The 24,544-nt window shown below is 44.8% G+C and overlaps 1 long non-coding RNA gene and 1 pseudogene across 8 annotated transcripts in view; one reads left to right on the top strand and one right to left on the bottom strand.

The window, feature by feature from the left end:
• Window positions 1–13,893: 13,893 nt before the first annotated feature.
• On the bottom strand, window positions 13,894–15,846 carry LOC146175216 (uncharacterized; annotated as a pseudogene).
• Window positions 15,847–18,356: 2,510 nt separating this feature from the next.
• The window catches only part of LOC146175215 (uncharacterized), a 110,778-nt gene continuing 104,590 nt past the window's right edge, over window positions 18,357–24,544 (top strand). For 5 of the 8 annotated variants that reach the window (XR_014702156.1, XR_014702161.1, XR_014702162.1 and 2 more), the window contains exon 1: window positions 18,357–18,522. This is a non-coding gene — a long non-coding RNA (uncharacterized LOC146175215). The remainder of the gene's footprint in view (window positions 18,523–24,544) is intronic. The other 3 variants (XR_014702163.1, XR_014702160.1, XR_014702159.1) reach the window with 3 other exon arrangements.

The raw sequence follows: 24,544 nt of genomic DNA, 5'->3' as shown, positions 1-24,544 counted from the left end.
AGGACTGGTGTAACACATGGCTCATGTCTTTAAATGTCTCTAGAACTGTCCACTTGCCCATTCACCGCCGTCGTAACTACATTGCTCCCGATTACTGCATCAATAACATCAGATTGCAAAAACTGAATCAGTGAAATACCTCGGTGTACATATTTCATGTGACCTAACATGGATACAGCATACTAACCAGATAATAAATTCTGCTAACCGCGCTCTAGGTTATATACGACGTAACCTTTCTATCGCTTCTCCTCCTATTAAACAACTTGCTTTCCAAACGTTTGTGCGTCCCAAACTAGAGTATGCTAATGCTATTTTTGACCCATACCAAAATAACCTTACTAATGCCCTCGAATCAGTTCAGAACAGAGCAACAAGATTCATTTTGTCAAATTATTCCTACTATTCGAGTATTTCTGCACTAAAAGCACAATTAAACTTACCCTCCCTAGCCTCACGGCGTAGAATCGCGCGTCTTAACCTTTTTCATAAATTTTTTTATTCTTTGCCATCTGAAAACACGTACATAAAGACAGCCCACCGTATCTCCCGCTCCAGCCACATTAATGCAGTGTATCCCCCTCAAGCTCACACTACTACTTTTCAGCAGTCTTTTTTCTTGCGCACCGCACAGGACTGGAATGGCCTGCCCACCGAAGTCGCTACAGTCATCGACCCCAAAATATTCAAACGGCTCATTAAAAACATCTCATATTGATCATCGACCCCAAAATTTTCAAGCGCATCATTGAAAACATCTCATTAAGATTTTTGTTATACTTATATGCCCTGTAATGCCCACTCCCTCATGTAATGTCTCATCAGATACCTTTGAGGAATAAATAAATAAATAAATAAATAAATAAATAAATAAATAAATAAATAAATAAATAAATAAATAAATAAATAAATAAATAAATAAATAAATAAATAAATAAATAAATAAATAAATTGCTCTTCATATGCAGCTATCAATGAATGGTGCAGTGTGCGGTGACGTGTGTTTTGAGTTATGCTCGAGCATATTTTATGCTCACGCGGAAAGGCGAATTTATTCCCTGTGCTTCCGTATTGCAGACTAGTAATCAGTTACAGATATGAACGTGCGCCATAAGGTCGAAAGATATGCAGCAATTGTTGATTGTAGTTACCGCATGCGCTCACAGAAGCGCATGCAGAGATCGAAATGCAAAATAAACTTGCATGTGCATTTGAAAACGGCTTTTTTGTTTTTAATTCTTGCTTCAATTTAGCTGGGCCACCGCATGCGTATATCAAACTTTTCCTTTTCAAACTTGCATAAACAAATCCTGATTAAGGAGCCCATCCAACTCCTGTATCATGGTACACAGGACCTATTCACAACTCCAAATACTCCTAATATATATCCCACATGTGATACACAGGAGGTAAAGGAGTCTGAAAAGGAGAAACAAACCTACATGCATATCCTGTGCGCCCTCCTTCTAGTCCTGAATGCTTCTTTATGGGTCCTTTATGCCCCATTTCGGCTCCTGCATATGTCCATATTATTTCATACAGGACCTATTAAAACCGCAAATAGGTTTTTTCAATAGGGGAGGCACTACCGTGATGCACGGAGATCATACAGTATGGAATAATAACATTTTTCTTCATGCATGCTGAGTGAACAGGGTTCACCACGGCCTGAAATGAAACCTGGTCAAGGTGTGGAGTGGGCACGGGGACGAACATGGCAGACAAAGGTGGAACTGCTGTATCTTCGGTAGTACTAAAAACTGTTTCTTCATTATGGCCACTTTCAAACAGAGTCGGCAGATGCGAGCCGTCAAAATGAACCTCTTGACTTCGGCCGTCCACGGTAGCTCCACAAACTCCACAAACAAAGTCCATTTCTAAAATGATGTCATGCATATAGTGAGGTAAGACGACGAATTCGGCTTGAAAATTTGCACCACCCACAGACACTTGCGCACTACACATACCCAGTGGCCGCAGCGTCTCTCCACTCACACCGCAAAAAGTTGAAGCATGGTCATATTCAAACCACTCTGCGTCCCAAGAAGCGCTTAAACTGATTACTCATCACAGACACAGTCGCACCCGTATCCACCAAAGCTAATGGACACACACCATCAATGAACACACGAATTTTGTTTTTGAGCATTATAGTTGGAGGGATGTTGGCACACAGCACATTTCCAGCGGTCTCACCCTCATTGGTCGCGCTGGTTAGTTTTCCTGTCGAGGCGACATGGAGCGCCGCCGCGGTGATAGAGAACGTCACGCACGGAAGGCAGGTGGAGTAACACTTCTATCAGATGCAGGGGAATGGTCGCGTAGATTCTCGTTATGAATGTTGCGGTAATACCCACGCGGAGTATTTGATTGCTGAAAAACGGGGCTGTATTGCCGATTGTTGGGTACTGTGGGAGGCGCCGGGCGGTTATAGCGAGGCGGGAACCTAGTGCGGCAGTACCTGGCGATGTGACCTTCGACGCCGCAGCGGTAGCATATCGGTGGGGAAGGTAGAAAATGCTGTTGTGGATAAGAGCCAGGAATGGCTGGGCGCGTCGTAGGTCTAGACGAATGCTCATACTGCATAGGTATCCTGGTAGATCAAATTTAAGATCGAGGTACACTTGAGGAGACGTCATACCCTGGGGCGCCAAGCATCGACGCATTGCGGTTGGCGAAATGTATATGCGGATAGTCAATAGATGGTGAAACTTCAGGAGCTTGTGCGAAAGGCTGCACTGCAATTGCTTGTGGTGGTGAAACCGGCCGTCTAGATACACTTTGGAGAGACCTCAGCCGATTCGTGCAGGGGAAGTGGGTTGAGCCGCAGAAGTTCTCCCCGCACGATTTGCCGGATAGTCGACGGAAGATGTAGTTGGGTATGGTCATCAAGGCTGGCCACAGTAGGCACATTGGCCAGCCGCCCAAATTTCGGAGCAGTACGACGCATTTTGAGAGCTTGAAAAGCGCGGATGTGTTTAATAACATCGGAGACGGTTTCAAAGGTGTCTTTTCAGAAGCAACAGGTAGAATGCTAGATTCACAATCTCTAACAAATACATACTGTTCACCACAGGATATATACGCGGAAAACCAATGTGTTAGTGTTTGATTTTTAAACACAGCAATAACCTTATATGACAATTTTTGGTTTAAAACTTTATCAAATGCTTTCGCACAGTGAAGGTATATAATGTCTGTTTGACCACGTGAAGTTTTTGTTTCTGCGAGGTCATGAATTATTTCTATAAGTTGGGCAGTTGTGGACAGTCCCTTTCGGAAGCGATGCTGGCGATAATACAGGATATCATGCTGGTCGAGGTAGTTGAGCACGCGTTTAGATATGATATTGTTAAGGATAATTGAGAGAGTGGTTCTGCACCTTAGCCTGATGTGCTAACCAACATATGGTGAGCTTTCTCTTCTTCCACTTCTATTCCGGAGAGCCTCTTTTTGCACTTGCTTGCTCTCTTCTGTTCGCATGCCTGACATTTCCCCCTTCGCAGACGAAGCCCCTGGGCTGTCAGTCAGAGTCCTGAGCGAGAGTGGCAGCCCTTCATTCTTGCGACATGAACTACCTGTGTTTTCCGAGAGGGGCGACCTTGGAAACATTGGCGAGACACGACGTAATTCGATCAACTCATTGATGCGTTTGAGCACAATAAATGGGCCTGCAGGCCCATTTATGCGACACATGTGTAGTGCGACAACAGCTTCTGGGACAAACCACGCTTACGGAGAGGTGTCCAGAGCCACACTAAGTCGCCGGGAAGGTAGGAGACATCCTGATGCCGACGATCGCAGCGCTGCTTAGATCGGTCCTGCGAGGCCAGAGTGCGTGATTGGGCGACCCGACGAGCCTCTTCAGCGCGGCAGAGGGTGCTCGAAACAGAAGGCTTGGTGTCGAGAGAGAACGGCAAAATTGTGTCGAGAGAACGTCGAGGCGGACGGGCGTAGAGGAGGAAGAATGGATTCTAAGAAGTTGTCTCATGCTTCTAGGTGTTAGAGGCGCAAGTAATGAAAAGCAGCATGTCATCCCAGTTCTTATGCCGCGAGTCAACATACATCGCAAGCATGTACGTCAGTGTCCGGTTTGTACGCTCAACGAGGCCATTTGTCTAGGGATGGTACGGCGTAGACTGACGCAACTGGCAAGCACAATAGCGCTGAAGCTGTTCCACAACATCTGCCGTAAACTGGCGGCCTCGGTCACTGATAATTACACAAGGAGGCCCATGACGGAGGACGACAGCGTGAAGAAAGAACGAGACGTCAGCGGCGTTGGCGGAAGGGATGGCGGCAGTTTCACAGTAACGCGTGAGATGATCAACGCACACGATTACCCAGCGATTGCCTTTGGGCGAGCGGGAAAACGGGCCTATGAGGTCAACACCCACTTGCTCATATGGTGTGTTCGGTGGTGTCGCCCGATGTAAGTGGCCCGGCGGAGAAGTCGTGGGGAGCTTGAACCGCTTGCACTGCACGCAGGAGTTCACGTAACGGCGTATTCTCCATGCTACTCAACCTCAAAACTAAAGCGTCCGCTGGACCTGACGGGATACCAAATATTTTTTTGCGCCGTTATGCAGAAGCCATCACAGAGTTCCTGGAAGTTATTTTCCGCAGATCATTTGAATCAGGAAACATTCCTTCCGACTGGAGGAAAGCGCGGATTGTGCCCGTGCTGAAAAAGGGGGATCCTGCCTTGATTGCTAATTATCGTCCCATATCAATAACTTCCACATGTTGCAAACTTGCTGAGCATATCATAGCTAACTACATAACTACATTTCTAAACGATAACAAGGAGCTTACACCCCATCAGCACGGGTTTCAAAAGGCTTTTCCACTGTCACCCAGCTAACTTCTGTCATTCATACTTTTGCAAGTGTACTAAATAGCACTGGTCAAATGGATGTCATTTTTTTAGACTTCAGCAAAGCCTTTGATGTTATTCTCATGCTAAACTAATTTACAATCTTGAACTTATTGATCTTCCTAATTTCATAAATCGTTGGATTTCCTCATACCTTTCTCACTGCACACAATTTGTTTGTATTGATGATTGCTATTCAAACCACCTGCCGGTCACTTCAGGTGTCCCACAGGGAAGCGTCCTCGGACCTCTCCTCTTTTTGATATATATCAATGACATTACTAACGTTATGACTACCCCTGTTCAAATTAGATTATTTGCAGATGACTGCGTTTTATTTCACCAAATTACTTGCCAAGATGATCAACTTTTACTAAACTCCAATCTTCAGAACATACATACATGGTGTGATGAATAGGACATGAAGCTAAATTTAGAGAAAACAGTATACATGAAGATAACTAACAAAAAGGCTTCCTTCTCATTTCCTTACAATATTTCATCTCACCTTCTGACCGAAGTAAGCGAGTACAAGTATCTAGGAGTTACAATAACGAAAAACCTTAGCTGGAATAAACATGTATCAAACGTATGCTCCTCAGCCTTTCGCAAACTCTGCTTTCTTAGACATAAACTAAAACTTGCCCCACCTGAACTTAAAAAAGTAACCTACTTTTCAATAATAAGGCCATCACTAGAATATGCGTGCACCGTCTGGGATCCCTACACTAAACGTAACACCGAGGCCCTTGAAATGATTCAACGCAAAGCCGTCCGTTTTATTTTTTCGAAGTATCGTGTAACTGACTCACCAATGACCCTCATGAGAACTCACGGTATTGAAACATTACAGCTGCGCCGGAAAATTCAGACTGAAACTACTTTTCTAGCTAAAAAAACCATAAACTGTCTATGAATGCAGACCCCTTCCTTAAGCCTAACACTACGCGCCAAACACGAAATCATCATGCACAATCATTAACCCCTTACAGTGCTAGGACTAACGCCTTTAAATACTCATTTTTTCCACGCACTATTGAGGAATGGAACAGGTGTCCGCCAGATCTTTTAACCAGAGCTGATTCTTTTGACTCAATGTTTTCTTCACAGTATTTAATTTGAGAGCCATTTATTACTACGTTTACTTTTTGTATTTTGAATCTGAGCCTTGTATTTATTGTTGTATTTTTGTGTTACAACTTGCATTTAACATTTTGCAATTTTGCTAAATCTGTTCTTTTTGCATATATTATGTTTTCGCCCCTCCTGCTTGGGCCTACTGTAGGCCTGCATTATGTTCTAAATAAATAAAATAAAAATAAATAAATTATCTTACGTTCTGAAGGTGAAACACTGTATGGTCTGTCTAATCGGGTGTGCAGATCCAGTGTCGATCATGTGATGGGTGCGGGAAGGCGGAATCGGTGGTGGCTGATCTCGAGCAAAGTCGAACACGTCCGCATGTTTCATAAGAACCTCCATCAATATTCGGCGGTCGTTGGTGGGTAGCGATTAATTTATCATGGACTGAAACTTGGAATCAGCATGATCGGGACGTCTAGTTGAACGAGCAGCGCCGTCACTGAACGCGGCGATGTGCATATAAAGGGGTTCTTCAAAGTCGGCGAGTTTCAAACCACGCGGCAATACGGCAGGTTCATTGGTATGGTTGACAGTCCAAAGCGTGGCACGGCCCTCGTTCACTCGAACAGCGCTGCGGGGCATCACCACACTCTTTTTGGCACCGGAAAGGGAAGCGGGTTCCACCAGAGCGTCGAAGGCATTGGGAACCGCGCCCGAAGACACAACTGGGACGAAGATAGCGGGCATCGCCGGAACGACGGTATCCTCGAAGACAGAAAACACTTGGACAGCCCGCGGCGATTCTTCTATCAGAGCCGATCGAAGGCTGGGGCTTATTGATATCTCGACACTGTTGAAGTCGAGACTTGCGCCACACTGCTGTAAAAAGTCAATCCTACAATAACGTCGTGCGTAGAGCGAGGGAGCACCGTAAATTCAGTTCTACACTCGTGTCCAGCCATCGCTACATTTACATAGTACCAAGCGGAACCAACGATTCTCCCCCAACACCTCGAAATATGACAGTTCTATCCCAACCAAACATAATTTTGCGGCCGAGACGGTTCTTAAAATCTGAGCTCATCACGGAAACTAGCACCCGTATCCACTAAGGCCATAACACAAACATCATCCACTAACACTTCCAAGCGGTTCTTCAGCATAACGACCGGTAGAGGAATTGGCAATATCGATGACCTGGCGACCGCACCTCCATCGGCCGCACAAGCTAGTTTCCAGGTGGCGGAGAAGAACGGCGGGGAGAAGGCAATTGTCGGGAGCGGCGGGAGTCAGGCTGCGATCAGAAACTGGTGAATCGTTGCGTGGTGGTACGTAGCGGTAGGAGCCTGAAGGAGGGGGATAGGTCGGGTCACGGACTTCTGGACTCATGGTATAACGGCAATGTGACCATTGGCGCTGGTAGCTTGGTGCCGGGTTCCGGCGGCGGCAGAATCTGGATAGCATACCACAGCGGTAACAGACGGGTGGTTCACGAGCACGGTCCAAATAATAGTCCTCGGTAACAGGATTGTGGCAAGCTCTCCATGAGATAGGAGTTCCAATTCACCTCATCTGCCTCCTCAGGAACCTGTATGAAGGGCAAGAGGCCACAGTAAGAACTCGGCATGGTCTTACTGATTGGTTTCCGATTGAGAAAGAAGTGAGGCAAGGCTGCGTAAATCACCCTGCCTATTTAACCTGTATGCAAAGTGCATCATGAGGAAGGCCGGTCTGGACGAGTCTTTAGCTGGAGTGAAGATTACTGGAAAACGTATCAACAACCTTAGATATGCGGATGATACCACTTTAATGGCAGAAAGTGGAACTCAAGAGACTTCTGATGCACGTACAAGAAGAGAGTGAGAAGTTTGGGCTTAAACTGAACATTAAAAAGACAAAGATCATGGCGTCTTGCCCTATCAAGTCCGGGAGCATCATTGCACAAGAAGTAGAAGCGGTGACAGATTTTCTCTTCTTGGGCTCCAAGATTACCTCGGAAGGAGACTGCAGCCATGAAATTAGGAGACGGCTGCTTCTGGGAAAGAGAGCAATGGTTAGCCTTGACCGCCAAATAAAGAGCAGAGACATTAATTAGTCTGCCAACCAAGATCCGTATAACTCGTGTTATGGCCTTTCAAGTTGTGATGTATGGATGCGAGAGTTGGACTGTGAAAAAGGCTGACCGCCGAAGAATTGACGCGTTTGAATTGTGGTGCTGGCGAAGACTCTTGAGAGTTCCTTGGACTGCCAGAAGATCAAGTCAGTCGATATTGTCGACCATAAACCCTGACTGCTCATTGGAGGGTCAAATTCTAAAGTTAAAGCTCAGCTACTTTGGTCATCTGATGAGAAGAGAGGAGTCGCTAGAGAAAGATTTGATGTTGGGAAAGGTTGAGGGTCGCCGTAGAAGGGGTAGGCAGCGAACGCGATGGTTAGATGGCATCCTCGAGGCACTGCAGATTAAGGTATGTGATGTTAGGAAGACAGTGAGAGACCGGAAGGCGTGGCGTGACGTGGTCCATAGGGTCACGAAGAGTCGGACACGACTGAACGACTGATCTGATCTGAACAGGATCGAAGCGATCAACAAAGTCCAGCCGCTGGGGTTGTTGCGGAGGAAGTGGCGCCTTGTAGTGGGTACGAGCTGGGGGGCAGGGCCATATGAGTCGTTTCGGTGGTCACGAACGGGAGGAGGAGCGGTAGAATCGAAGAGCGCTGCATGGGAGCTGCCTGCAGGGAGCAGCTATCACATGGGATTGCACTGCGGTTCACATCTTGATGGCGGGAAAGCTCATCACGGATAATTTGGCGAATCATGTCGGCCAAATGCGGATGCTCATGTGAATGCTCGTGAGAATACACGCTTGCAACAGTGGTCATGTTAGGCAGACGGCCGAATTTCGGGGTCATGCGACGCAACTTTAAAGTTTCGAACGTACGACAGTGCTTGATCACGGCCGTGGGAGAACCTAAGTTTTCTTTTGTAATTAAAAAATTATATACGTCCACCGCGATGCCCTTTAAGAGGTGGCCAATTCTGGCTTCTTCAGACATGCTCGGATTCACCGCTTTGTAGAGTTTGAGGACCTATTCTATGTACATTGTGCATGTTTCACCAGGCTCTTGGGCTCGCTGGAATAAAGTCTGCTCATCGCATTTCCGTTTCGCCGTGGTATCCCCGAAACAATTTCGAATCTCCTCTTCAAAACGATCCCAGCTCGTTAGGGACGCTTCACGGTTCTCAAACCATGTCAGGGCTGTGGAGTCCAAGAAAAAACGTTTGACAGCATTACAGTGGCATCCCAGCGATTGTACTTGCTCACCCGCTGGTAAGTGGTAAGCCAGTCGTCCACATCTTGGCCAGCCTTACCAGAAAAGATCCGCGGCTCACGGTAATGCTGCCATGCGGGTTCCGCTGAACCTGGCTGCCGTGCATCGCAGTCTTGGATCATTGTGGGTGTCAAAGGGGGGAGCCCAGCGAGTCGTCGGCTCGAACGAGGTAGAGAGGAATCCATGGTGATCGTTGCAGCACCTTCCACCACACTGTTAAGGTTTATTTACAGAGTGGTTCTGCACCTTAGCCTGATGTGCTAACCAACATATGGTGAGCTTTCTCTTCTTCCACTTCTATTCCGAAGAGTCTCTTTTTGCACTTCCTTGTTCTCTTCTGTTCGCATGCCTGACAATATGTTCAAGCAACTTCGAAACTGTACTAGTGAGCGAGATCGGACGACAATTGCTAACGGAATTATTTCCGCTTTTATGGACTGGTATTACTCTTGCTCGCTTCCAGTCAGTTGGAAAGCATCCACTAGTAAAAGAAGAATGAAATATTTCGGTCAAGCATTTTGATATCCATTCAGCGTACCTATATAAAAACTCGCTAGGGATACGATCTGGACCTTGGCTTTTCTTGATGTCAATATGTAATAGCAGATTTAGAACACCTTGCTCATCAATTTGTAAGTGAGTAGTAGAAGCCATATTGAAAAAACCTATTTGTGGTTTTAATAGGTCCTGTATTAAATATTATCGGAGTATGCAGGAGCCGAAATGGGGCATAAATGACCCATAAAGAAGCATTCAGGACTAGTAGGAAGACGCTCAGGATATGCATATAGGTCCTGTTTCTTCTTTTCAGACTCCTGTATAACTCCTTTATGTCACATGTGGGATATTTATTAGGAGTTATTGAAGTTGTGAGTAGGTCCTGTGTACAATGATACAGGAATTGGATGGGCTCCTTGATCAGGATTTGTTTATGCAAGGTTCAAAAGGCAAAGTTTTATATAAGCATGCGGAGTCCCAGATAAATTAAATCAAGAATTAAAAACAAGAAAGCCTTTTTCAAATTCGAATGAAATGAGCATCAAAGTTTATTTTGCATTTCGATCTCTGCATGAGCTCCTTTGAGCGCATGCGGGAATTACAATCAACAATCGCTGCACGTCTTCCGACCTTATGGCGCACGTTCATATCTGTAACTGATGACGAGTCTGCAATATGGACGAGCAAGGAATAAATTCGCCTTTCCACATGAACATACGCACCACCCTGCAGGGTGTAAACAGATGAAAAATATAGATTAAAATGTATGGCACGTTTATGAGCGTTCTCCTAAGTCACACCATGGTGCAGAATCTTTGACGGACTTACATAGCGCCAAAATTTACCAAGCGACTCGCGAAGAAATTTCGTGAGCATCACATTATAGAATCTCTCTTTTGATTCCTTAAAGGGAAGCTGCACCGGTTTTAGAATTTGATGCGCTTCAGAGGGTCTAATCTGCAGGGTTTGTATGTTAAGTATACGAAATATTTTGGCTTTAGCTTTTGAAATAGTGACGTAATCATCGATTAAAGTTGCTACCCCGTTCAGGCTTCTCCACAGTGCACAGCGCTGGAGGGGTGATGTCAGTAGCAGACGACAGGTGTACGACAGGCGGTAGTGACGTCAAGGACGGCTTCTACCTCTCTTCCGCTTCTATTGCCCGAGCAGGCCGTGCATCACCTGTCGCTTGCAGGCTACGCAGTGCAACCTTTTTCTTGTCTCGCGCTTGTTTTCTTCTTGCGAACGTTACCGCAAGCTTTTTAAGTGCATCTTGCACCGTTCTTCACGAAAAGAATGACCATGCCGTTGTTCTGCGCAGTCTATGGCTGCACGAACACTGGCGGCCGAGAAGATGTCGCGTTTCATAAATTCCCAAAGGAGCGCAAGCTATCGGCGCTTCGGGTTGCCGCGGTCAAGAGGAAGGATTTCAAGCCAACAAAATCGTCGGCGATCTGCTCAGATCATTTTCGCGACAGTGATTTTCACCAAAGCTTGTCGTTGATGCGATCTTTTGGGATACCGATCAAATCTGCGCGATTTGAAAACCGGTGCTGTGCCTTCTGTCTTCGCACATAAGAGCACCTCTCCGCCGCCAAGAGCTGCTTTCGCAAAAAGAAGAAAACTCGAGGTAAGAGGACCAATATATCATATTGCTCTTCTGTTCTGTTTGCGTTTTTGTTCTGTGGGGCAGATGGGTGGCCGGGAAGATGAAGGCACAGGTGAAAGTAAAACTATTCAGCATTGGCGCCCGCTGACGCGGCTGGAAAACTGTGAGAGAGTAGGACTGTTTTTTTTTTTTTCATTATTAGGCTACCGGTGCGATGCAGAAAGATTCATCACATTGCTGAATCGACAAATGGAAAGGCAGCCCTTATTTGCTCGTGAAAAGTTTTGTTAAGGAAAACGAGCAGTTTTGGACCTCTATACGTTTTGCACTTGGCGATCTGATTCTGCTTGCACATGCCAAGTATGAACGTTTTAAAATGGAAGTCACAAACCTATGTCATAAAGGAGAACGCACATCCTAAACTCGCCTCTGCTTTGTAAATTTTCATATCTCATGTTTATATCTTATGGCCATTTTCTTATTTTCAGGTTCTTGGAGAACTCTTGGGAAATTCAACTATCCCAATTAAGAAAAGAAATCGGGGCAGCATGATATCTGTGGTCGAAGCCGCGATGTTAGGCGCAGCTAAATGAAGTGTGCTAAACTCGCGACATGGCAGCGCGTGACTGCCGATAGCTGTCCTACCGTTTCGGTATTTTTACCGGTGTTCTAAATGGGACTGCGCGCGCGCAGCAAGGTAGCGGCGTGGCTTCTCGTCTATACCGCGTTCCCGCGTTAATTTGCTAAATCCCGCCAGATTAAAATGTATACGTACTCGAGGTTGCGGGAGCTGAGAGCATGACTTTTGCTGCTCTTGCTGACATATAAATGACTAAATTCACGCAACAAAACTGGGGCGACGGCTCGTCTGGATGAGTTCGTTTGTTTACAATCGTCACATCAAGCGCATTGATGTGACAGTGCTTCGTTCGAGTCTGGCAGGAGATTTAGGGCACGAGTAACGCAGATATGTTCAATTGAGAGCGGATCACAGGCACATACAGCAGTGCAGCGCAGCGGTACGTACCAGTGTGAATTTCCCATGCGGGAAAAGGTTAGCGCTGTCTCCTCTCTCGTCATGTCGCCGCTGCCGCCAGTGTCACCTTGTTCCGAAGCCGCCGCTGGTTCGAACAAGTACGGCTCAATATCATATTCCCCTGAGCAGCGTGATCGTTGCATGTTCAGCGGCATACATCCACAGAAAAGCACGTGCGTGCATGTACAATCGCTTGGACCGCCGCTACCACTTAATGGCACGCCGTCATTGACGTCACGGCGCACTTGACCAATCACAGGCATGAGCGCCACTTTCAAAACGCCCCAAGGCGTTGGTGCAGGTTTTTCTGATTAAAAAGTAGTTTGCTGTCACTTATGACTAAATTTAACGTCGTATTCGTGTTCAGGGGGTCGTAAACTGTATATCTGTATTCCGAACTCTTTCTTTTTAAAAAGTGATGCAGCTGCCCTTTAAGATGTCTCTTGAAGTCCTGGCTTATGCAGCGAATACATAGTTTACTTTAAGGGTTTGGGTTATGTGAGAAAGCCTTACGTTTACGTTTATTTCTTTGTTTGAGATGTAGAATGTCTGTAGTTATCCAGGGGATCCTTTTATTGGTACTCTTAAATTTCTTAGAAACAACTTGATTAAGGCACCCCTCTGCTAATTCCACAAAAATTCCCATAGCTGGTCAGTACTAGCATCAGAGTCATACAGCTGCACAAAACCTTCATATGAATGATCGAGGCAGTCAACCACGGTAGCATCATTACGTTTCAAACGTTTCTTTTTTCATGACGCTAATGCGTCATGAAAAAAGAAACGTTTTTTTGCACAAAGTACCTGTGGAATCTGGCGATGCCTTTAAGGATAACAATACCATCCTATGATCGGACAAGACGTCCAAGATTTCACTTTCCCAGAGAGATGTTTCTATACGTTCAGAAACAAAAATCAAATCCAGTATATATGATGTTGTACGACACATCCTTGTGTAATCAGATACAACTTGAACTAAATTATGACAGAACGCCAGATCAGGTAACTGCTCACAACTAAGCACTTCTCGGGTTCCAGGTAATTTCGAACACCATTCAATGCCGGGTAGATTGAAATCTCCCAGTAAGAACGCCCTACTATCTTGAGGCAGGTAAGAGTCCATAAAGGTTCGTAGATTTACCAAAACATCTAACGGAGCATTTGGGGCCCTGTAAACACCCCTGATGAAGACTGTTTGTTTATATAGTTTTATTTTGTCCCATAGCGCTTCTACGCCATTTACATACGGAAGTACAGATGCTGTACTTGATAATTATTGCAACTCCCCACTTGTGTCTTCTCGGTCCTTTCTTACTATTTTATAGTTAGGAGGAGTAACTTCAATGTCGAGTATATCCGTATGCAGCCCCGTTTTGGTGACTACTACTATGTCTGGTTCATATTCACTGATTATGCTTTCTAATTCGACAATTTTATTTATTATGCTTCTGGCATTACCATTTATGACTTTGAACGGTTTTGATCCTGTGTTCCTGCGTCAATCGCTACTCCCAGAAGGGCATGACGTTTGTACCTTTGTTTTGTAGTTTCGTCTCAGGCGTAAAAGGTTTTGTTCACACTCATCTTATCAGCTACCTTCTTAACCTTGGCCCCGTTTTTCCTTTCGTCTACAGTGGAATTCCAGAGGTTCTCCCTTACATAACGCACTGTTTTAAATAGTTCCCTGAAAGGCTTATTTGCCCTCCTTTAAGCTTGTAGCAATTATTCATAATCTTAGGTTTTTCCCTAAAATCACCAATCCTAAGGATAACTGGGCGATGTTTTCCCGGAGAAAGCTTACCAAGACGGTGTATTCTCTCAATGGTACTTATATTCTCTACGAGTTTTGCCTCAGAAACTTCGTCGTTTACTTTCCTCAGCAATGTTTCGTCGTTTTCATTTTCTTCTTCCAGCATGCCTCTTACAATCAGGTTGTTCCGCCGGGACCGATTTTCTAAGCCATCAAGTTGTTTAGCTAATGCAGCGATTTCCGCCTGGCAATCACTCATACTAGTCTCAATATTAGATAGCCTTATTTGGGATTCCTGTATGAACACGAGCTTCTCTTCGATGGAATCGAGTCTTGTTTGCATTTTCCCTATACCTGCCTCAGACGACGTTTGTTTTTCTTGAATTACAGGAACTGCGGCCAATATTTGTTTTTGAGTTTTGAGAATTTCTTTTAGGATAGCTTCTGAAACAGGCCCAGGGTTTACCTCTGCATCTCCTGAAAGCTTCGGCACTATGCATACTAATGAAAGACAGCCTAATTATTTATTTATTATCAATACCTCAAGTGCCCCAGGAATAGGGTATATATTACATGAGGGGTGGGCTGCTAGTTCATTTGAAAATAGATTCGATGACTGTCTTGAATTGAGATGAATTGGAGCGGTGCGCGAAGTCGACTGGCAGATTGTTCCAGTCCGGAGCAGTTTTTAAGAAGGAGCGAAGATGAGCTGTAGTCTGCGCTGGGGGAGGGTAGACAACTTTGGGATGGCTGGTGCGGTTTGCGAAGCGATGAGCTGGTAATATCACTGAAACATCAAGTGGTGTGTGATAAAATTTATGAAAAAGGCAAAGCCTAAAGATGCAACGTCTCAAATTGAGATTAGTAAGGTGAGCTTAGTCTGAAAAAATAAATCTTGCTGCGCGATTTTGAACTGATTCGAGGATGGTAAAAAGGTTAGCTTGACGAGGGTCCCAGATTGAGCATGCGTATTCTATCTTAGATCGAAAGAATGTGAGGTAAGTTAGTGCTTTAATCGAGGCAGGGGCGAGGCGCAAGTTTCGACGGAGGTAACCAAGATTGCGATTGGCTCTGTTAGCAATGTTCGTTAAATATGCTGACCAATTAAATGTGTTAGAAATTGTGATGCAAAGGTATTTGTATGATTGGACAGGCGAAATTTCGGAGCCACAGATGACATACCTGGAGGGTGGTTGATAGTGTTGTCGTCGATGAAAAGAGAGTAATGACGTTTTATTAGTGTTTAAAGACATTAACCATTTGTCGCACCAGGCTTCAACGCGTTTAAGGTCATCTTGAACAATGCGATAATCGGAACTGTTATTGATGGGAAGGTAGATGATGCAATCGTCTGCAAATAGCCGGATGTTAGAAACAATGTTACTAGGCAGATCATTAATGTATATTAGGAAGAGCAAGAGTCCAAGATACGTCCAGTCGTTGACACAATCAAGCAGTACCTGTGCACACGACAGCACAATTGGAAAGAGATGGTCGCTACGAAAACCGTATCTTTTTGCAGTAAGCTGCACAAACAAAGGCACTTGAGGTGATATCATCACGGCAGGGCCCCCGTGTCTACTGGTAAAAGTTGGTCGGGGCAGCATATCTATAGCCGGCAGGCTCCGTGACATATGTCGGTGGTGTGACGTCACTGTGCTCATCGAAGGTGCGCAGAGGACGTTTTCCACGAGGCGATGATCGGCCATACTCTGTGAACGGCGAGAGGCGTCGACGATAAGTCCAGGAAGCCGCCACATAGTTTTGTTGACCGCGACTTGAGAATACGATTTCTGCTGTCCGATGGTCTTTACCCCTGTCGGTGTGTCGGAGACAAGGACCAGGAGCGATGCGAAAACCGGCACAAACAAAGGCACTTGAGGCGACAGCATCCCGGCCAGGCCGCCGTGTCCACTGTTCTGCTGCCTCTTAAAATCCAGATTAATTCAAGACCTTACCATCCATTGGCCACTGCACCGCACCTTTCCGATTACCCCTACATCATGCATAATGACGGCGTTCGAACACAGCATTAAATAAATTTCATTTTTAGTCTCCCCGTTACGGCTTTTTCATGCTCACTTCGGTTTTTGTTTTTGCGTTTTTTTTCGTGAAGAAGCTATTGATGATTCGTAAGCTATTTCGTTCAGCAAACCAAACTGTAGTAACTCCCCCTGCTATTTCTCATTGCAATGCCATAGCTGCCCACTGCGTGGTCTCCAGCTTACTTTGTACCTACCTTGGCACTGAAGTCGCCATCAGTATAGTATAATGTGTTTTTACTTTCCGCATTGCGGATCCTATTTTTTTTAGAAGCTTTCAACTGCACGGTCATCATGACTACATATAGGTGCTTAGCCATGTACAACCTTCAGTTTATACTGCTTATTAGCTTAATTACGATGCCGGCTACCCTTTCATTAATAATATAGAATTCATCTATACTACCAGCTACACCCTTATTGTTAAGGAAACCTATACTCATAGTTCTCGTCTCTTCGCTAAACTTCGATAAATAGTACATGGCCATGCTTCAGTAAAATATATCCCTCATTAGGCGTCCTCGCCTGACTGCGCCCTACGATATCCCATTGCATACCCTCTAGTTCCTCTAAGCGCACTACTAAACTAGCCTCAACAGATATATGGTTTAGCATTAAACGTCGCCAGAGTTAGTTTTTCAATGGCGGCCTGTCCTTGGAGCCAGGAATTCGTAGCACCCTCCGCAGCGTCACAGTTCTCACCGCCGCCGTGGTCAGATACTCGGCAGTAGGTGGTGACTGAGGGCCAAGGTTTTGTAGGACTAATCATGGAAGGTTGTTGCCAATTACTGTACTAGGGCTGCCAACTCCTGCTCTGGTGAAGGAGTGCCTTTCTATCGACCCTGATGCCTAGCTGCTTCCATTCCATGTCTTTATTACACTCTCTAAGCGAGCTGTAAATAAACCTTAAATGATTTTATGCAATTCCATCCACACAGAGATTTTGTTTTTAAATTCCAAGGGAGAATTGCGCCGCACGGCAATTCGAACCATGGTCCTCTTGCATGCGAGGTGGGTGCTCTATCTCTGCGCCACCGCTGCACCTACTAAATTTCGTTGCACCTCAATCGCTGCAGCTGCAATATTTCTACTTGCCGTTTTGTATCAGGATAACTTTTTCGTATGGTTTGGTCTCCATATATGCGAGCCTCAAGCATCATGAACCAAACAGCTTATGTATGCAATATTAGGGTGATGGGATGACTAGCCGGCGTGTCCGTGCGTGCTTCCGCGGTAGCTGTCAATAAGCTTCAGAAGGATTAGGGTAGCTTTAGTGATGATATTTAATCAATCAGTCGACTGATCAATCAATCAATAAATCAATCAATCAATGTTTGTGACCCTAGGTAACTCTAGCAGTAATAAGTCAATGATAATGTGTAAATTTGGTAATTATAATTGGTTTTCAGTGAACGCTGATTATAATGTTTAGTTATTCAGTCAATAATAATTAGTTATTTACTAAGTTATTAGGCATCTTAAACGCACGCACTGCACATGCGCAGTGTGCTCGTACGCAAACTTCGACCGACATCTGGCAGCCACCACAACTGTGCACGTGCAATGACGGCGCTATTGACAGTCAGCAGCAAGAGTCAGCAAATGAAACCCAAGCAGTGGCCAAGCAGAGTGCAGTGAGAGTGGTAGTCAAAGGCTCACGCCTCTGCATACTTTAGATCGTCAACATGCCCCGTAATTGTTTTCTATTCACGCCGCTCTATTTCTAAGAATTGTACTGGACCTCCTAAAAAGGCTATGAAAGTGAACCAGGTGTTTTTTGAAGAAGTGCATTTTTTTTTTTGCCTCCGGATCTCACTTGAGACTCTGTTGTCGTGTGACGACAACTGAAGAATCTCGCGCACTGCGAAGAGTAGGATTGCTGGGAAATTACAAAAATCTTGATTATTCAAAGTGGGTGCGGACGTTCAAGGACTGAAAATTTTTCATAAACAAATTTCGCACCAGGTGTGCGTGAGTGGAGCTCTTGTTGAATATATTACATGCTGCAAATTGCACCGATAACACTCAGGCTTGCGGAAATGCGTCTGAATCCTAATATATGAAATCTCGATTTATATTGCGCATATTTTATGCGATCAGTCGCAGCTTCTGAGGAGCGAAGTTTCACCTTTAACGCGAAGGTTATAGGCCGAGCGCTAGAAATATTATGAGCAGTGTAAACGCAGCGCACAGGCTGTCCGATGGCTGATGTCTAAGCGCACTCCAGTAACTGATGCCAGAAATGAGTTCAGCTGTGATTTTGTTGCTTTTTATTCTCAGCTTTGAAGGTCTTGCAGAGTGAGTACTAGAATATGTGGTTACGTGGTTCTAAAGCGGTAATTCGCGCGCCGAAGTGCTTTATGCTTTTTGTGTTCAGCTTCGCTGAAGAAGAATATATACTGGAAAAACAAATGTTCATTCCACAACAGTCTTTTTAGGTTAGGAACCAACTGCGGGGTCGTAAATAAGTATGCCGTTCAACTATATATGTGTATAGGAAACACTTTAGATGTGAAGTGTGTTTTCGTGCACATTAAAGGCAGGGACACAATTCTATGCATGATGTTTTTCATTACTTTACTAATTTGTGACCAGCGGTGATGTTAAAATTCTAAAGAATAGCCACAGTGTGAAAACCCCTGCATGAGCTAGACAAAGGGAAGAAAGCAACTTTGAAATCAAGGAGACGAGTTCATTTCATATGGGAACTACAATATATATAATAGCAAGACACCTGTTCTGTGGCCCCAGGGACTATATCGAATTACAGCAGAAACAAACTTCAGCATTTTTTGCGAACAGCAGTTAAATGAGGGACTGAATATAACATTGTTTATAACATCCGTGGTGCAGCTTATCCCCTCGCTCTCATGCGGTGCGTAAGACGTCACTAAAGGCTAGAGAGTTCTTTTCATCTTGGACTCATGGCGTGCTCAGTAAGAGACGAACAGAGGAGTGCAATCTTTGAACATAAATTTTGTAATAAACGTGAGAGAACGCGTAAGACGCGCACACTGTAATAATGGATGAGATCAGCTTTACACTGCAATTCCAATCTCAGACAACGAGGCAAATTAATGACGAATTTTTCAAGTCATTTATATTGCTACCTCACGAATAGAAGCTAAAAACGGTTGAGTTTACAACGGCGATCGTTTCTATGTCGACACGCATATGTTCTCGGAAGCAGAGAGTTGGTTTCGTCAGCGACTCCCTAGCGACCAAGCCGCTATCAGCGAAGCCGCAGGGCGCTGAGAAGGCTGAGGGAAAATTATAAATCTTTAGTAAAGGCACTGAAGCCGATAAGGCAGCTGAGAGAATGAGATAGCACATGGTGGAATATACCACACGAGAATAGCGCCGACATATTTGGTGACGTGCCGCACTACCATTGGGCGCCTCGTATTCCGGCTGTACCAGCGTGCTCCCTTCGGACGGCTAGGCGCTCTTCCAGCTCTCGCGGTGTGTAACTCGCGGATGCTGCAAAGGCATTGTGTAGATCAATGTTCGCAGTACGGAATGATTGAAGCTCATAATTCCCTTATCTCATTTTGACTACCCTGATCAGTCCGAAACTTGCGAAGGACGCGCAGTATCGTGCGATTTTGCATTTTTTTCGGTTGGCTTTTTCTTAGTTGATGGTCTGACGGCTGTGTGGAACAAGTTTCACTTTCAATCTGTGGTAAATATAAGCCCACCGCAGTTTCAGAAATTCAATTAGGTATTCCATATTGCTACGAATATGACGAAGCGGAGAGTGGCGCGGGGCGGAGCGCTCTCACCAGGCCCGCTGGCCATTAAAGCATATGTCATCGTCATGTCATCACGTTGTTCTGTTTCTGTTGTGTCGCTGTGTTCCATCGCTTGCCATGCCACCACGTAGCAATATTTAACTGCCTGTAGAATGCGGAGAACAATGTTCTATGAAATTTAAGATTTGACGGTGCTTGTGCATGACATCGCCTACTGACCGTCCGCATATTACTTTAGTTGTCGCTATTGTCCTGGCCCTATTTCAGAGCAAACCTAAAGTTATGGAGAGATATTTGATATGATCAGCAGTCCTTTGTATTCAGTATTGGCCCAGAACTACATGGCTGTAATGTACAAATATTTGTCTCAAATATCTCATTAGCCCAAGGAAAATATTTGAGGAATGCGAAATGCGCCTTAAGAAATTGCACTATCATACCACACTTAACCGTCATTATGTATTCACCAGTTATTCCTCAAACTGTGGTGTCGAAACTGTCGCCGACGAAGGTTAATAACATGAACACTGTTATATGTTTTCTCCACATCACACAGATATTTTAAAACGAAGAGGTAAAATGGAAGCCTTATTGTACCGAAAACTACTCTTCCCCCTCCGCCGCCCACTCAAGCAAGGAAACATCATGTGCTTCTCGCGAAAAAAAGAAACTTTACTTTTAAGCAGTGCATAGCTTAAGCTTCATGTAGGCTTCACCCAGTGCCATAGACGATACCAACGATGCACCCAGCGTCCAAAAGGAAATCACAGCGTTTTAACTATTCTGTCATATCACCCACTGTCTTCCTGTCAATTATTCAGTGAATCTCTCTGATCACTAACATACTAAAAGAAACTCAGCGCGAAAAGCATGCTGCTTTTGCACTGGAAGACGCTGGAGGAAGCTAGTTTTGCAATAGGGCAGCTATGTGTAAGGCGTTTGTATGATTTATTAACGGCGCTCACAAACTGCCAGCTATCTGAGCAGAAACATGCGATTCAGGAATGGAACCTAAAGCGACATCAAACAAAGATTATTGTGAACCCAGAAAATCCCTACAGATAGGCTGCCCCAGATATATTTCCCAGAGGAACGTTGTTATCGACTTCACTCTCCACTCTTTTAAGAATAGAGACCAACTATTAACAGCTCTATACAATGGCAATGAGGAATTTTGTGGGAAATGTTAAAATTATTCGTAATGTCGGACACAATGACCTGTCTCAACACTGAAAAGGAAACACAAGTGTTTCAAGATCAAAGTCAGCCACGAAGAATTGCATGCAAAATCGAACGGTGCGTTCTTGATTGGATAATGAAATGAATTATAGGCGTCATTACGAGTGGAATGCAGAACAAGTGCAAAGTGTTTCTTCGGGCTTCGCGGATTCTCAAACAGTGAAGTCGATGGCAATGTCCCTGGGGTCAGCTCACCCTAAAACTTTGAGTGGGGCAGGTTTCTGTCTCACTCCTCATGCGCATGTTTCTCTCAAGACAGCTGTCAAGTTGTTGGTGCCATGAATAATTCGAATGCTTGACATCATACACACCCTGTTGAAAAAAAAAACAGCTTCCTCCTGCTCATTCTAGTGCGGGACCAGTATGTTGTTTGAATTGGGTTTTCCCAATGACGCTAGTGAAAAGGGAGATGTACTACATCTTTGATGGGAAGGCACTGGTTGCACTCGCTCGATGGGAGAAAACGCTGGCAGTTTCTGTATGACACTGGGTACCCCGCTGGTATGCCTCGAAGAAGCGTTGGGCACGCCGAAGGGTACACTTGTCCGTGTATCATTTTGGAAGCAGTCGCAATTCCAGAATCTGGGATACGAGATACTGGGTGCAAATGTAAAATATTAATTCAGTTCGCGCTGTTTCCTTTGAAACCATTGAGCCCTAATATTTAAACCGAAGGCTGTTTTTTCTCATTTCGAAAGTTCAGATCCGTGTCTATATTTCTTAGCGATCACGATCGGCGCAGCATATGATCCTCACATTATGCACTGACGAACAAAGTAAAATTGAAAAATGAATTCAATAATGTAGGCTGCCATCACAGTCTTCCAAACGTTTCTTGAATGTGCTCTAACACGGCAAGATCTGCTAAAACATTCACTCTTGGCTTAATCGGAGGCTCCAAAAAAGACCTGCGCTTTCGCGGCCGCTTACCCCGTACCGGTCAAGTAAAAAGCAGCGTCACGAGCGACGGGCATCTGTGAGAGAAAAAAATAACCCCACTAGTGATTTATGATATATTACAAGTTTTTCCCCTTTTGGTTTCTTTTTTGCCTCGCGTAGGATTGAAGCCTTCGCTTCGCTACGCTTCCTGTAGTGTTCACATATAGCGAAATTTACTTGGGGGATTGTGCTTACGTTGTCGTTTGTGAAGCCTCACACATATCATGTCCGGTAGGATTGCGCGAAAAATACTTCCGCGGTAGCAGAGTATGACCAAATAATCGGCACAAGTCTTGAGAGCAGACAGCGAGTTCCAGGGCTGAAGAAGTTGTAATCGTTAAAAGCGGGAGTCGAAGTCTCTACATACCAAAACGCGATGACCAAAAGGGTGTATGTGAATTAGTAACTACGCTCTAATTACATTAAATATTATTGTTTAATGCGCGAATGCATGTTACTTATTTATTTTTATTTCATACATACTGCTAACCTCCTTGCGGAGGTTGTGGCAGGTTTGGGGTATAAATTGAAAGCAAAAAATGACAAATGTTGGCGGTCCACACTTGTTAACATTTTACACAATTCTATATGGCAGTGTGAAACAAGAAATAGAAAAGAAGAAAAGGATATGATACAACGCAATACGAGCAATATGGTACAATAAAATCACCCTTAAGGCACATGTTTCACAATATTTGTACAAAGATCGGGCTATACACATATAGGGTTCTCAAGAAATAGTTTCGAGCCGTGAACTGAAACTTTCTACTAGCAATTAACCATTTCATCAGCTAAATCCTTCCATTTGCGGACCGCCAGAGGAAAGAAATTTGGAGGACGCCTAAGCTTCGCCTTTAATAATGTAACGCGATAGTGTTATCGTGCCCCGTTCGCACCATATACTCATTTGCTTGTCGCGCTTTTGAGTGACACAAAGATGTAGTTCACATGATACAACACTCGTTAACTTGTGCAAAGTTACTCATTTTTATTTATTAATCCTTCCGGGACGTAGAAGAGTTGCCAGCCACCTTTCCGAAACGCGCGGGCCTCAAGTTGCAGTCGTAGTTCGTCGGCAACATCGTTGCCGATCCGAGCTGGCGCGAAGAACACGGAAGCCTTTCCCTGTCTATCTTATTCCGTGCGCCACACCCATGATGGCGCTACGCGCACGCCAACCGAAGAGGAAGTACAGCGGAAAAGTAATTTGCCACTCGCCTAACTGCGTGTTCTGTAATTTACATGTTCATAATTATTATTATAAGCCACAATACATTTCTCTAAGAGACATTTACCGCAATCAATAGACTCGCCTTTAACATGTAGCTGGCGTGGTGGAGTAGTTAGCGTGCTCGTCTTGCACCTAGGCAGCCAAGGTTCGATTCCGGAGGCCGGCGATTTTTCCTATTCGTATTTATGCAATAATGCTTCTGTGATTTTTCGCTCACGGCCAACGCCTGACGACTCGGAACGGTGGCCGCCGACGATGGCACCGACGTTTCTGGTACACGGGACCCTTAACGCTGTCGCGTTAAAACAGAACATGGACGTGTCGCTGTGTACGCGATACTCGACTAGATGCTTCGAATGTCGTGTTCATTCAGTTCTATGTGGTGAGAGTGAAATGTATATATTGCGGTCAATTTTAAGGAATCCATTTAGAAGAAGGTAAATCAACTTAAGTCGTGTATTTTTTGCTCGGGTAGTAATAGTGCTAAGACCAGCCTGTCTAAGAAGTTAGGAGGTAGAGACAAGTCGGCGATACCTCATCATCATCAGCCTCACAATCCCCACTGCAGGGCGAAGGCCTCGCTCATATTTCTCCACTTAACTCGGTTCAGTGCTAGCTGCATCCACTTGACCCCTGTTAACTTCTTAACCTCATCCGCCCACCTGACTTTCTGCCGCCCCCTGCTACGCTTTCCTTCCCTTGAAATCCAGTTTGTTACCCTCAGCGACCATCGGTTATCCTCTCTTCGCACTACATGTCCTGCCCATGTCCATTTCTTCTTCTTAATTTCCACTAGAATGTCGGTAACTTGAGTTATTTTTCTGACCCACTCTGCACGCTTCTTATGTCTTAATGTTACCCCTACCATTTTTCGTTCCATAGCCCTCTGGGTTGTCCTCAACTTAAGTAGACCTCTCGTGGTTAGCCTCCACGTTTCAGCCCCAAATGTGAGTACAGGTAAGATGCAACTGTTGTATACTTTCCTCTTGAGCGATACCGGTAAGCTGCTAGTCATAATCTGCGAGTGCTTGCTAAATGCGCTCCATCCCAATCTTATTCTTCTTGCTATTTCCTTTTCATGGTTCGAATCTGCGGTTACTACTTGTCCTAAGTAGACATATTCGCCTAATACTTCCAGTACGTCGCTACCTAATGGAAA

Source organism: Amblyomma maculatum, chromosome 11 (genome assembly GCF_055883805.1).
Source record: "Amblyomma maculatum isolate TAMU_Amacu chromosome 11, ASM5588380v1, whole genome shotgun sequence".
In the NCBI taxonomy this organism is placed as follows: domain Eukaryota; kingdom Metazoa; phylum Arthropoda; class Arachnida; order Ixodida; family Ixodidae; genus Amblyomma; species Amblyomma maculatum.
Note: the sequence above shows the minus strand (reverse complement) of the source record. Positions and strands in the feature narration are given on the sequence as shown.